Raw genomic sequence first — 14,993 nt, forward strand, 5'->3', positions numbered from 1 at the left:
GAGAGGGAGAGAGAGAATCCCTAGCAGGCTCTGTGTGGTCAGCACAGAAACCAATGTGGGGCTCCATCTCATGAACTGTGAGATAATGACCTGAGCTGAAATCAAGAGTCAGTCACTTAACCAACTGAGCCACCCAGGCACCCTAAAGACAACATATTTTTGTTTGCAAATTTTACTTAAGCCTGTTATGGTGTTACTTGCAAATTAGCGCTCATTATAGGACTCCCAACAAAAAGAATCACTAGAATCTGTCCAAATTACAATACAACAAACACACCCATTAATACCCTTGAAAGGCTCCTTCACAACAGAGACTTTAGCACACTTCTGGAGTCACTCAACTAGCTGTGATGGTGACAAATGCCCCTGGACTTCTGGTACAAGAAACTGTCTTCCTCAGCACCACTCTGTATGCCATTGTACTGATTGCTTGCTGAACACTGGGCTCTTCTGGAAATAAAGACTCTCATATGTTCTGAACCCAAGACCCTTGGTACACAGTTTCCCATTAGAAGCAGCATCCTCAAGCTTGGCACAGCCACTATGCCCTCCTTGCTAAGATGGAAACGGTACCTATAGAATAGAGTCAAACACAGACCCTTTGGCAAATCTCACCTGCAAGAGTGGTTGACCTCCTCTGTCTTCAGTCTCTTGCCAGATGCCATAATGTTGGAGGAGGTTTCCCGTTTCCTGAGCTCCTTGACTATGTGAGTAGCTTCTGGGGAACAACGGAGTGAGCAGCAAAAGAGTTACTATGATTTACAGGCAGTAGTTGCAACACTGCATATGATGGAATGTGCTGGAGAGTTGCTGCTTTTCATCCCTTAACTAAGATGTCCCTGATTAGCGACAGGACTCAAGAGTAAACAAAGTGGGCCCAACCTCAGGCAGTCATTTTAGCAATGGCTATCCTGGCACACAGTCCGCCCCTTCTGCACATTTTTAGACTCAGGGTATTGCCAATGGTCTAACCGTCTGATCTGGTCAATAGGGGTAAAAATGACTTATCCAATGTTACCCCTTTGTGGTAAAGAACTGTTGTAAATCTTTTACCTCATAGTTACCCACAATATAAATTAAGGTTATACATAACCTCCACACATACTAAAGACACAACATAAATTCTCACCAAGATATTCCTTATCCACATGCAGGTCTCTTAGGACATTCAAGAGGATTTTCACCCCTTTTAGTGGACTCAAGCTACTTACCTCAAAGAGTGCCATAATGGCTTACTTAAATAAATTTAAAGTCAAATAAATGACACATGGCCCATTGCAGTCTTCAAACTTGAGGCATGAATGGCAATAAGGAATCTGCATTTGTTTGCGATGTTTGGTGACAACATGTGACCTCTACCACTGTCTCTGTTCCTTCTGCCTCACCTTCTGGGAAACTTGGTAAGAAAGCCAGGTGTTCCTTCCTTTGGGGCTGACAGGAAAATCAAAACATGCAAGCCACTGCTTGTTTGTGCATAGGAACTCTGACCCTGGTCCCACCCCCTATTTACAAATAAATCCAAGCCATCTATCTCCTTTTCCTGTTCTCTCAAACCCTTTCTGGACCTGCTTTGGAGACTTCCCTGCTCTCCTAGGAAGCATCATTATGTGAAGATAAGCATATATATACTCTTCTGTATGTGTTTTATCATCAGTCTTGATATCAGAAACAAATTTGGGGTGAAGGAGTCCATCCTTGTAGTGTGTCCATAACAGATTGTATTCTAGTTTTTACCAAACTCCTGTAACTTAGGTACTGTCGTTGTATGTAACATTAAGAGGAGGGAAATAAAGCAAAAAGAGATTAAGTAAGTCACCCAAGGTCCTGTAACAATTTTGTGATAGAGGTGGGAAATGAACCCAAGAACTCTGCCCCCACCCCCGCCCCCGAGCTGTACTCTCATGCTCTGACTAAACTGCTTCTCAAAGTTATAAATAAGCAGAAGATCCTGATAGAACTGTTGGACTTTGCCCTGGCATTAGACTATCTAACTGTAAACTTACTTTTGCTTAAAAAAAATCCTCTACCTTGAGTTGCTTTATTTTTTTTATTTTTTATTTTTTTTTAAATTTTTTTTTTTCAACGTTTATTTATTTTTGGGACAGAGAGAGACAGAGCATGAACGGGGGAGGGGCAGAGAGAGAGGGAGACACAGAATCGGAAACAGGCTCCAGGCTCTGAGCCATCAGCCCAGAGCCCGACGCGGGGCTCGAACTCACGGACCGCGAGATCGTGACCTGGCTGAAGTCGGATGCTTAACCGACTGCGCCACCCAGGCGCCCCTTGAGTTGCTTTATTTGAAGTATATGTTACTTTTTCCTGAAGGAAATTTTAATTACACGGTATAGATTTGAATCCATGTTCAACCACTGGTTAGATGTGAGAAACAGAGGAGGTTTAGTTTCTCTATGCCTCGCTGTCCATGAAGGTAAAATGCGAAGAATAATATTTCCATCATATAATTATTGTAACTGAATAAAATAACATATGCTAATTACCTCACATAATGCCTCTTATATACAAAAAGCTCAAACAATGAAAGTTAAAATAATGTATTAACCCTTACAAATTAATCACAAGTATTTTGTGAGAGATTTGATTACTTATGACCAACAATTGTGGCACCTGCAGAACATCTCCTGGTTTTTTTTTTTTTGTTTGTTTGTTTGTTTTTGTTTTTGTTTTTGTAATCACTGTGGAAAGTTTTAGAAATACTACAATCACTATGAATTGCTTTTTTTTTAAATTTTTTTTAACGTTTATTTTTGAGACAGACAGAGACAGAGCATGAACAGGGGAGGGGCAGAGAGAGAGGGAGACACAATCTGAAACAGGCTCCAGGCTCTGAGCTGTCAGCACAGAGCCCGATGCGGGGCTCGAACTCACGGACCGTGAGATCATGACCTGAGCCGAAGTCGGACGCTTAACCGACCAATCCACCCAGGAGCCCCTATGAATTGCTTTGAATCATTTAAAAAAAATTCTCTGAAGAGATAGTGAAGCAAGAACATGTTCATCCTGGCATGTTTTCCTGGATGTGTGTACCCTCACAATGGCAACTACTCCTGGTTAATCCCTAAGATATTAACAGAGTCAGTGTCACAAACTTAAGAGTAGAAATCACTGGGACCGAAAAGTGGGTGAAAGCAAATCAGTTTTGGCTGCATATTAGTACACTGAGTGATAAATATACACTGGAAGATGAATATATCTGTGTACCAAATGAATGGAGCACATTGTTCTACGAGGGTATGGGACACAGACCTGAAATCTTAGCTAGTATTGGACTTACTATCTGATTACAGTTAGGGTGATCATTCCCCCATCAATCTTCAAGACCCATCAGTCTTTTGGCACTATTATTGATTGCTTGGGAATATTGTTTGGAATTAACATGTCTACCAAGTTCATGCCTTTTATGATGGCTTAAGATTTTTTAGCTTCTGCTACAGACTTTAAGGGGAATACCTTCTAATACATGCAAACAGTAACCTTACCCAAGAATTGGGGATCCAAAGAACAGAATCTATCAGTTGCCCAGTATATCCACCTCAGCATTTATTTGTTTTCACATGGAAGATTTCTCAAGTTTGTCTAAACGGAGGAAATGAAAAAGAAAAAGGAGATGGGTAAGCGTAGGAGAAATTATTAAAATAATGCCAAGTTGTCTCTTGGCATACAACAGGGAGTCTGACAAATTAAGTGTTGGATTCTTACATTAAGTGTTGGATTCTTTTTTGGGAGTATTGTCATTTGCATGATTCAGCTCCCAAATATCAGATCCACACTTACCATGGATAATACTTTCATAGAACCAGTTTGCATCAAAAACCCTGAGCAGTGGTCATGGTGTTCCAACATGGCAGCTGCCATTATAACCATGTGGGTGGTGGATGTGTGGATAGTTTGGAATGATGGGCATGAGAAGTACAGTTTCTAGAAGATGTGTAGGGGGTAAATAAAACAATAAGTGTGCCCTGCAAATGCTGAAACTTTTGGCTCTTTAATATATTATCTTTAAATTAAAAATTATGGAAGTATTAAAGAGTAAGTGACAAGAGCTAATTTTACCCTGGTTTCCCTATGGTAAGGTTTCAGATATAATAACTAACATTTGTAGAGCTTTTACGTAAGTTAAATTTGATTAATTAAGCTGGTATCATCCAATTAACAGATAAATTCAAACCCCCAACAGGTAAACAATTCATCTTGATTTTATACATATGCTTTTTTCCATAGAATCGCTTCATATTTTCTCCCTTTAGAATATCAAAAATAATTTAAATTAAACTTACAGTATGTTTATTTGTTCTTTCTATAGATAAATTTGCCAATCAACATTTGTTTCTGAAAATGAGAAAAGTCTGCAATTTTCAGTAGGAAAAAAGCTGTACATTAAATATTTTCTATGGCATATGATCAATGCCCTCTATTTTATTTTATATTTTAAATTTAAGTTTTATAATACAGGTACCATATACCTTTAAGGCTAATAATAGTAGCAGTAACAGTGTTCAAATAAAAATATTATATTAAAGCCATATAGTTATCAATCATTTATCAGATGCCAGAAAGTATTTTAAGATTTTTAAAAAAAATATTACAATGTAATCTTCATAATACCTTTACGAAGTACACAATGCCCGATTTTATGCATGAAGAGACCCACGTCATAACAGTAACTTTTCCACATCATAGTTTAATGAGTGTCAGAACTGAGATTCAGATTTATATTTGTTTGACTTCAGACCTGTTTTTCTTTCACCATGTATTGAAAACATCCACATTTTTACCATGATAATTTTAAGTGCCTCAGAATTTTTCAGGAGTGCTAAAATAACATGGATGTTTTCTTAAATCTGACCTAAACATTAAATTAACCCTATCTATTAAAAAAATCATTAAGAAAGAACAGATGCAACATTTTTATTACAACATAACAGGTTGAAAGCAAAAAAAAAATTATCAGAACACATTTTCTACCTATCCCAAAGCTTACCAAATTACATAATATATTATAAAATGTAATGGATAGTTAGGATAAATACTCACTGAAAAGCGAAATTCATCAAAAGCATTAAGTAACGATAAAAATCACCCAATGCCATCACTGACTTAAACAATAAAAATGTAAAGGGCACAAATCAACCAACTCTTTTCTTCTTGCTTAATTTGAGCCATCAGTGAGGTGTAGTTAACAAAGGTAATACAATCTTAAGATGCATAATAGAAGTTAATTGCCTAGATAATGGGAAATAATATCTCCATTGGACTGTGTTGGTCAGGACACATATGGAATGATGGAATCAATTTTGTGTTCTCTCGGACTTTACTTACACCCATATTATGGCAATTAACAACTTGGCTTATGAGTAGTTTTTTTTTATGTATCTTTCTTCCATCATAGACTGAATTACATGCATGCAGGCACCATGACTTATCTAATTTTATGTCATTGGCACCTAGCAGACAATGTGGCTATTACTCTTTGCTTAATAAAGCATTACATTCATTAAGGCACCCATCTTATCTTCTTGGACTCTTGCCATAATATCATAACTGATTTCTTTGCCTCTCTCTTCATCTTTCTGAGTTCCATTTTTCCAAATAATTGTTCAAGCAGTAAAGTCATTTCTCCGAGATCATAGAACTGCTAAATGGCAAACATTGGATTGAACCTAGGTAGACTGACTTCAAAGTCTCATTTTCAGAATATGATTCTCTACTAAAATCTTCTCTCCTCAAACATAAGCAACACAAAACAAATAAAAAAAAACAAAATTTTTTGTAAAGGATTTAGTTTTCCTGATTTAGTGGAATTCTCTACAAATTAAGGTGTGATGGGTACATTTTAAGAAGACTTTAATAAACAGGAATAAAGAAACAGATAAGTAGGATCATGAGGTGTCTGAAGACAGCCTTGTTTAAAGAAAAGCTCAAAGAATGAGAAGATTTTTTGCTTCAAAAAGAAATCTATTTGGGGATATATGTGTTTGCCATCTTTAAAGTATTAAGGCCTGTCGTGAGGTAAAAAATATTCTGTATTTTCTTATAATTTCTCTGGAATAACAGTTAATAGCTGTTTGTTTACTTAACTAATGACAAGTAGGCACAAGTAACACAGAAACCAAGTAAAAGATAATAAAACAAATTTTTTAAAGTAGCAGGAAGTACTAAAAACCAAGGCTATGCAGAGAATCACAGGGAATTTAGCAGAGGTATCGTCCAACTACCAGTAGAGAAAGTTGGGCTGTTTACCTGTCTAACATCTGTTTATATTTCTATCAAAATTCACTGCTGTTTAGTAGATAAATTATATAAATATGACACAGATTATAGCAATGTAACTGATTTTTGTTAAAAGCAAATATACTGCTATTATTAAAAGTGTCTATCAAACGATATGGTGGTTATTCACAATTGTAGGAATCACACATTATGCAACTTATAATACCCCAAATTAAGCTATCATGATCTTGTCACTAGTGAACGTTTTATCAAATTACAGCCTCTTAACTTGAGTTAGCAAATGATATCAGATCTTTACAAATTTAATTTAACATAAAGAATGAACTATATAGAATTCTCCTCATACTTCACTAATAGGTATGAGTATTGTTTTCACATAATTTTCATAGTAGAAATGAAGGGTAACAAATCATCAACCTCTTTTTTCTTTTTCAGTTTTCTTTAGCATTGTGTTTTACAGAGTAACTTGTCTTGGAAAGAAGGTAACTAAGTACTCATGAGTTAGTGCTGCTGCTTTGCTCTTGCTAGATGTATGTCTTTGAACAAATAACTCATATCACTTTGAGTCTAAATTCTCTCATCTCTAAAATGGGGGTAGGGGCGCCTGGGTGGCGCAGTCGGTTAAGCGTCCGACTTCAGCCAGGTCACGATCTCGCGGTCTGTGAGTTCGAGCCCCGCGTCGGGCTCTGGGCTGATGGCTCAGAGCCTGGAGCCTGTTTCCGATTCTGTGTCTCCCTCTCTCTCTGCTCCTCCCCCGTTCATGCTCTGTCTCTCTCTGTCCCAAAAATAAATAAACGTTGAAAAAAAAATTTAAAAAATTAAAAAAAAAAATAAATAAAAAATAAAATGGGGGTAATGGCTACCTTGTATATTTGTTTAGAGTCTAATAATGTTAAATATGAAGCACTAAAGCATAGTATCTAACACATGGTACATAATATAATTAGTTTTTGTTTTATTATGGCATGACATGTATTTGTTTTATCCTCACAATATTGTTGAAAAAATGTAATATGTGCTATAATTCTAATTTTATGTACATTGATTTTCAGAATTTTATGTGAAACTGTAAGGTCATATAAAGTATAAGTGGTGGAGGGAGAAGCACATCTGAAATGTCAGAATAAGGGCTTTTGAAAATCTGTTAATCATGAAAGCAATGACAAAGGCAAAAATTGTCAAAACAGACTTTTTTCAGAATTTTGGAAATTAGCTCTAGGCTTACAATAATCCTTTGAGAATTCATAAAGAAAGATGGGGAAAGTTTAGAAAGAATAATTACCTTATGGTGTTTTATGGTATTTCTTTGGTCCTTCCTCTCTCCTTAGTTTTGTGATAGCCATGAAAATCCACAGTCTTGGAACCACCATAGCTGAGAAAACCAGCAGCACAGCACTAAGGGGTAGAACAATTTTGGAACACCCTATAAGTCTTATTCTCAGAATATTGTCCCGAATTTAACATGAAAAAAACATTATTCATATAGCCCTGTTTTAACTTGGTTTGATTTAGATGTTTTCTGACTAAGCTAGCTCTATCCCAAGGCACATGTTAAAAACAACCAACAGAAATTGTTAAACACTATGGCTAGCTGAGGCAGTGATACCAGTTGGGGCAAAGAAAAGGCTAGCCAATAATTTTGAAAGAAAACTGGAGAGAATGAAATGTCTATGGGTGCTTTGGAGAGCTCCCCCACAGACCTGTGGATATGGAAGGATGTGTATGTGCATGGATATGCACATACCCCCTAAAAACCTTACTGAACCTGAGATTCATTGCAAGCAGGAATGAGGGCTAAGAAAGCTTGTAAAGAACCCCAACAAACACAGAGAGCCACCTTGGGAAATATTGGGGGACTACTGGTTCATAGCAATTAAGGAAATGCATTTTGAATCTGGACGAACATTAAGCTAGCCAAGCAGACATACTTTACTGGTCATACATAACAAAGAATACAGGCTACAGAACTGGTCCAGGAAAGTCACTAAGTTAAAGCAGCAGCAACAATGACAACAGTAAGAATAAACAATAGGCAGCAACAAATCCTGGGGAAAGAGGGATGATGAATTTCATTTCCACGGTTGCATATGACATTATTTAAAATGTATGGAAACACCCCAAGGAAAAGGAAAGAATGACCCATTAGCCTGGGAAAAAACCAGTTAATAGAAACTTCTATTCAGAAAGCTCAAATATAAACTTAGAAGGCAAAACTTAACATCATCTATTATAGATATGTTCACAGAAGTAAAAGAAACTACGTTCATAAACAAAGGAAGTTAATCAACAATGAAGTAGAGAACATCAATATAGTAATAAACTAAAAAGAACTGATAAGAAATTCTGCGGTTAAAATGAAAAGTAACTGAAATAAAAAATTTACCTAAGAGGCTCAATAGCATATTTGAATAGTCTGAAGTCAGAAAAAAATCATGTAACTTGAATATAGGTCAGTTGTTATTTTCCTCTTTTCTGAGCGGAAAATAAGAAGAATGAAGAAACATTAACAGATCCTAGTAGAATCATGTGACACTAGCAAGCATATCAACCTGTGCATGATGGGACTCATACAAAGAGAAAAGAAAGAGAAAGGGGCAGAAAGAATATTTCAATAATTAATGGCTAAAAACACCTCAAATTTGATGAGAAACATTACACATCCAAAAAGCACAAAAAACTTCCAAATAGAATAAACCATAAAAACTCACACCTAGACATATAGTAAAACTGTTAAAATCCAAAGAATAAAAGACTCACTTGAAAGTAGCAATAAAATAATAACTCATCACATATAAGAAATCCTCGGTAAGATTAACAGACTTATAATCAGAAACTGTGGAAGCCAAAGGCAGTAGATAACATATTCAAACACTGGAAAGGAAAAGACTGTTAACCAAGAAAATTCTACATCCAGCAAAATTATTCTAAAATGACCAGAACATTAAAACATTATCATAAAATGAAAACCAGAATTCATTGCTAGCACCCTGTTCTACAGAAATACAATTGTCAAGGTAAATCCTTCAGGCTGAATTGAAAGGACATTAGACAGTAACTTGAATTCACATAAAGAAATGAAAGCGACTACATATGTAAACATAAAAAACAGTAAAGTGTATTTTTGGATGTAACCTTTTATTTTTGTATCTGATTTGAAAAGAACAATGACATAAGTTAATAATTATAAACTATATCAACATGCTTATAATGTATGAAGATATGACAATAATAGCATAAACGAGGAAGTACTGAATGGAGCTATATTGAAGTAATGTTTGTGCTAATGCAAATTACATTGTTTTAAGTTAAGGTGTTAATAGTAATCTCTGAGGAAACCAATAAGGAAAAAAAAACCTGAAAATTTTAAAGAAATAAATGGCAAAGGAAATTGTGCACCAGAATATTTCTGTGTAATACAAAAAAGGAAGTAATAAAGCCGTAAGAAATAATCAATATATTGAAAACAAATAGTAAAATGGCAGACATCAGTCCTATATTATCAGTAATAACATTAATATACATGATTTTTTTTTCTATAATTTTTTTTAACGTTTATTTATTTTTGAGACAGGGAGAGACAGAGCGTGAACGGGGGAGGGTCAGAGAGAGAGGGAGACACAGAATCTGAAACAGGCTCCAGGCTCCGAGCTGTCAGCACGGAGCCCAACGCGGGGCTCGAACTCACGGACCGTGAGATCATGACCTGAGCCGAAGTCGGCTGCCTAACCGACTGAGCCACCCAGTCGCCCCTAATATACATGATTTAAACACAACTTCAAAAGATAGTTGGGGTGCCTGGGTGGCGCAGTCGGTTAAGCGTCCGACTTCAGCCAGGTCACGATCTCGCGGTCCGTGAGTTCGAGCCCCGCGTCAGGCTCTGGGCTGATGGCTCGGAGCCTGGAGCCTATTTCCGATTCTGTGTCTCCCTTTCTCTCTGCCCCTCCCCCGTTCATGCTCTGTCTCTCTCTGTCCCAAAAATAAATAAAAAACGTTGAAAAAAAATATTAAAAAAAAAAAGATAGAGATTGGCAGAATGCATTAGAATGACATAAGTCAACCATAAAATGTGGTTGAGGCGTTCTTTATACACAAAGGATAAAGGTTGAAAGTAAAAGAATGTAAAGAGATATGTCATGCATACAGTAACCAAAAAGAGGTGGAGTGCTTATACTAACATCAAAAAGAATGAAGAGTAAGAGAAAAGGTGGCTAGAGGCAAAGAAGGATATTTAATAATAGTAAAAGGGTAAAAACCATCAGGAAGACATGACAATTATACATGCATTTAACAAAAGAGTCTATAACACATTAAATGAAACTGAGCAAAAAGGTCAAATGGGCAATTCAACAATAAATAGTGAGAGACTTCACTACTCCACTTTTGAAAATGGACAGAATATAGAGGCTGAAGTTCAAAAGGAAATAGAAGACTTAAATAACACAACAAATCAAGATGATCTAATAGTCATTTGTAGAATACTGCAATACATGATAGAATATATATTTGACCACAACAAAGTCTCAGTAAATTCGAAATTGTAAAAGGACTGTTCTTTGAAAATAATGGAATGAAATCACAAATCAGTGGCAGAGGGAAATTTGGGTTGTTCATAAATATGTGCAAATTTGACATTCTTAAATGAAAAATGGGTCACAGAAGATATCACAAAGGAAACTAGAAGGTTCAAAGAACTTGAGAAAGAAAACCAAACACAACGTGCCAAAATTTATGGAATGTAGCTAGAACAATGCTTAGATGGAAGTTGATATTTCTTAAATGCCTACATTAAAAAGAAAACAAAGTCTTAGCAAACCAGTTTTCTGTGTTAAGAAACCAAAAAATAACTGCAAACTGAACACAAAGAATGCAGAAAGAAGAAAATTAAAAAAATATATTATCAGGGAAGTAAATAAAATAGAAATAAATAATCAAGATAAATCAATGAAAAAAATTGGTTCTTTGAAAATATTGACAAATCATATTGGCAAATGTTTAGCTACACTGACTTTTTAAAAGAAAAATATAATATTTGCTATAACCAGGAAAGAAAGAATAGATATCACTATTAACCTTACAAAAATAAAGGAATATTATAAAAGGATACTATGATAAAATCTATGCCAATAAGTAATATAAACTAAAGGAAATGGACACATTTCTATAAGAGCAAAAAGTAGCAAAACTTATTAAAGAGAAACAGAAAATACAAACAGACCTACAAACACAGACCGAATAACTGATAAAAATTTCTCACAAATTTTTGTGAGAAGACCCCAGGGCCAGAATGCTTCATTCATGAATTATACCAAATAAGTAGAGAATTAACACCAATCTTTTCTAAACTATTCTAAAACGTAGAAGAAGAATAAGCTATTTCCAACTAACTCAATGGGGCCAGTATACCCTAACAACAAAATCATACATAGACCTCACAGGTAAAGAAAACTACAGACCATATCTTTTGAGTATAGATGCCACAATCCTCAACATAATACAAGCAAACTGAACCGAGCAACATATACAAAGGATTATCAAGTGGGATTCATCCCCCAAACATAAGTTGTTTCATTATATGAAATCCATCAATGTACTACATCATATTAAGCGAATAATGGAGAAAAAATGCATATAATCATCTCAATAGTGGCAGAAAAGCACTTGAAAAAATTCAGTACCTTTACGTGATAAATATATTCAACTAACTAGAAATATATGGGGAATTATTCAAGCTGATAGAGGACATTCAACAAAAACATATAACTAACATCACACTGAATGATAAAAGACTGAAAACTTTCCCGCTAAGATCAGGGACAGAATAAGTCTGTCCACTGTCACCACTTTTATTCAACATTGTCTTATAGGTTCTAGCCAGGGCAATTAGGCAGGGGATATACATAACATATATCCAAACTGGAAAGATGTTAAAGTATCTATATTTAGGTGACCTGATTAAAAAAAATCTAAAATAATTCATATATAAAAAAATAATAATAAAAAAGCTCAGGAAAATTATAGGACAAAAAAGTCAAAATACAATGCTCAGTTGTATTCTATATACCAGCAATGTACAATTTGAAATTAAGTTGATTTCTTAAAAATAAGAAAAAACTTAGGAATATATTTTACAAAAGAAGTGAAAAACTTGTACTCTGAAGACTATAAACATTATTAAAGAAATTTAGAAGATCTAAATAAATGGAAAGATCATGTACATAGATTGGAATGACTTAATTTGATAACAATGATAGTATTCCTCAAGTTATCTACACAATTAATATAATCTCTATCAGAAATCCAGCTATCATTTTTTCCCCCAGAAATTGGGAAGCTAATCCTAAAATGCATATGCAAATTAAAGGGACTCAGTATATCCAAACCAATTTTATAAAAGAACAAATTTGGACGTTTCATACTCCTTGACTTCACTATTTACTATAAATATAAACTAAACAAGATTGTGTGGAACTCTTATAAAGATTTACATATAAATCAATGGAATAAAATTTTAAAAAAATCCAGAAATAAAGTCTTACACTTTCCACAAGTGTGCTAAGACAATCCAAATGGGCAAAGAATAGTATTTTCAAAAAATGTTTCTAGGACAACTAGATATGCCCATACAAATGGAAGATGCTGAAACGTTACCTCATAACACACAAATAATTAATTCAAAATCATTCATAGATCTAAATTTAAGTGTTAAAATTATAGGTTTTCTTTGGGGGGGAACAGAAGTAGATCATTGGGACCTTGAATTAGTCAATGACTTCAAATATACTACACCAAAACCACAAGTGACAAGGAAAAAAAGAAGAAGAAAAAAAAAACAGACAAATTGGATTTCTTCAAAATTAAACATTTTTTTGTTAAATATAATAAAGTAGAAAGACAACCTATGCAATGGGAGAAAATATTTTATTTATTTATTTATTTATTTATTTATTTATTTATTTAGTAGACTACATACCCAATGTGGGGCTTGAACTTATGACCCTGAGATCAAGAGTCACATGCTTTACCAACTGAACCAGCCAAGAGCCCAGGGAGAAAGTTTTAAATGATGTATCTGACAAAGGACTCACATATATATACATATATGTATATATGTATATATATGTATATATATGTATATATATGTGTGTGTATATATATATATGTATATATATGTGTGTGTGTATATATATATATATATGTACATATATATTTTTTTTAAAAGAAAACTTTCACATCTCAGTAATACAAGAGAAATAATCCATTTAGGGGTGCCTGGGTGGCTCAGTCAGTTAAGCATGCAAATGTTTTTTTTAACTTTTTTAATGTTTATTTATTTTTGAGAGAGAGAGACAGAGTGTGAGCAGGGGAGGTGCAGAGAGCGAAGGAGACACAGAATCTGAAGCAGGCTCCAGGCTCTGAGCTGTTGGCACAGAGCCTGATGCGGGCTCAAACTTATGGACCCTGAGATCATGACTTGAGCTGAAGTCGGGCACTCAACCGACTGAGCCACCCAGGTGCCCCTTAAGCATCCAACTCTTGATTTCGGCTCAGGTCATGATCTCACATTTTTTGAGATTGATTCCTGCCTCTGGCTTTGCACTGACAGCATGGAGCCTGCTTGGGATTCTCTCCCTCTCTCCCTCTTCCTCTCTCTCTCTCTCTTTCTGATCCCCTCTCCCATTCTCACTCACTCTCTCTGTCTCAAATAAATAAAAAAATGAATAGATATTTCATCAAAGAACATATACACAAATGCATATTAAAATATACTTAACATTAGTAGCTGTTAGAGAAATACTAATTAATCCCACAATGAGATCTCACTTCACCCTAGTATGATGAGTGTAATTATAAAAAAATTAACAATAAGAACTGTTTACAAGGATGTAGAGAAATGGAAACCCTTATTCACTGCAAGTGAGTTGTAAAATGATGCAGATTTCCTACAAACCGGTCATTCCCCAAAATATTAAGCATATTATTATCTGTGATGGAGTAATTTCAATTCTAGACATACCACAAAGGAAATTAAAATATATGTCAATCCAAAACCTTTACACAAATGTTTACAGCCACATTATTCCTAATAGGTAAAAAGTAGAAACAGTGCAAATGTCCATTTGTATTGAATGGATAATGGATATATGTGATCAAATGGATGCGCAGCAGAAAAAAACTTGGTGTTGACCTAACGTAGAACATCATTTGGTAACTAAAATGGGTGATGTGCTGACATATGTGACAACAGAGATAAACCTTAAAAACATTATGCTAAGTGAAAGAAGTTAGTAAAAAGCCATTACATATTATATGATCCCATTTTTATGAAATATCCTGAATTGCCAATTAAATATATATAGTGGCGGTTGCCAGGAGATGAGGGAGGGGTTAGAGAGTGACCTCTAATGGATATGTGGTTTCTTTCTGGAGTGATGAAAATATTCTCAAATTCATAGTAATAATTGCACAACCCTGAATATAATAGAAACCAATGAATTTACATTTTAAAAGGGCAAATTTCATGGCATGTACATTATATCTCAATAAAGCTGTCATAACAATAATAGTAGGTGGCGGAAACAAAATATGAATGCTGACTTTACTCTTGTTTCAGTCTGCATTCCAGTGTGATTTTCATAAGAACTACAGTGATTTTACCAGCTTTTAGACTTACGCTAAGAAGATCACTGTGGTGAACTGAATGTTTGTCACCCCAAATTCACGTGTTGAAATCTAATGGCCAGTGC

This window comes from Prionailurus viverrinus, chromosome B1 (genome assembly GCF_022837055.1).
Source record: "Prionailurus viverrinus isolate Anna chromosome B1, UM_Priviv_1.0, whole genome shotgun sequence".
NCBI classification, from domain to species: Eukaryota; Metazoa; Chordata; class Mammalia; order Carnivora; family Felidae; genus Prionailurus; species Prionailurus viverrinus.